The 1126-nt window shown below is 35.6% G+C and overlaps 1 long non-coding RNA gene across 1 annotated transcript; it reads right to left on the bottom strand.

Moving 5' to 3' along the window:
• Positions 1-60: 60 nt before the first annotated feature.
• On the bottom strand, positions 61-973 carry LOC118479137. Its single transcript, XR_004859500.1, has 2 exons — positions 851-973; positions 61-306 (listed from the first exon to the last, which is right to left on the bottom strand). It is a non-coding gene; the product is annotated as an uncharacterized LOC118479137 (long non-coding RNA).
• Between the last annotated feature and the right edge of the window lie 153 nt (positions 974-1126).

The following is a 1126-nucleotide window of genomic DNA, read 5'->3' as shown; positions in this document are numbered from 1 at the left end:
AGCCGTCAAGCTAAAAAAAAGTATTGTAACAAAAGTCAACTCGAATAATATTTAACAAAATTTTCAATTTACATACAATACTATAATCTGTGGTGATAGAGTAATGACTTCTGCAATTAAACATTTATTGCTCTTGGGACTGCACCTGCAACAGCTGCTCGGACGTTTTCCTTTCCTTGGTCAAGCTGTTCATTTTCATCAAAGCCCACATCTTGTTTGCCCAGGTTTGCAACAGCGACAGCAGGGAAGCTCTCATCAAGGCCATACAAAACTCGACTTTTGCCGCATTTGAGCTTCTTCCCAGCACTGAAAGAGTTTGTAGAAAAGAATGCTGGAAATTACATTTTGTAACCATGAGAAAAAATAGGTGCCCTGTCAGTGGACAACAGCATAGATCTCTGAACTCTAAATTTATTTGTGCACCCAACCCTTCCTCTCTCACTCTACTCTTGTCCTTGTTGAAGTTTTTATATTCAACAGTATTCACTATATCTCTTTACTGTCTGACATGTTAAGTACCTACTTGTTTCTCTCTACTAAATCACAACCTTCTAAACACAAAGCAATGATATCTATGAAGGCTCCTTTCAATATCATGAGTAGGTATGCACATGAAGTGAAGACAATAGTTTACAGTTGTAAAAAAAAGTATGCATGCAAGAAATATGTTATGAGAGGGAATCAATGGTTGTGAAAGGTGAAGGAAAAGGACAAGAACTCTAATTAAAGAATATACAGCAAACTGACCACATTTTCAATCAAGAGCATTCAACTGATTTAACGTGTGTACATATTATTACAAGTGTATGGAAATTATCACAAAGAAATAAAGGAAATGAATTTTGCCTACATTTTCAGGATGTTTTCAAGTTTTCCATTGGTTCTTTGATTAAACTCCTTTGATGATGGAGTGAGGATGAACTGTCCATCTTTTTCTGCTGGTTCATAAACTCCAAGAATCAGGCTCTTTCCCTGAAATTTGAAGAGAAAAAAATTCAGATCAATAAACCTTTAAAAGCACCAGAACCTCTACCAAATGACCTGAGACTATCCACTGTGGAATATATGGAGATTCAATAGCAATTAGTTAGTCTAATATTAAGATGAGGACAAACTTTAAAAAGAG

The sequence above is a fragment of the Aplysia californica genome, unplaced genomic scaffold (assembly GCF_000002075.1).
Source record: "Aplysia californica isolate F4 #8 unplaced genomic scaffold, AplCal3.0 scaffold02869, whole genome shotgun sequence".
NCBI lineage: Eukaryota > Metazoa > Mollusca > Gastropoda > Aplysiida > Aplysiidae > Aplysia > Aplysia californica.
The sequence above is the reverse complement of the archived record's forward strand: the minus strand, read 5'-3'. Positions and strand labels throughout refer to the sequence as shown.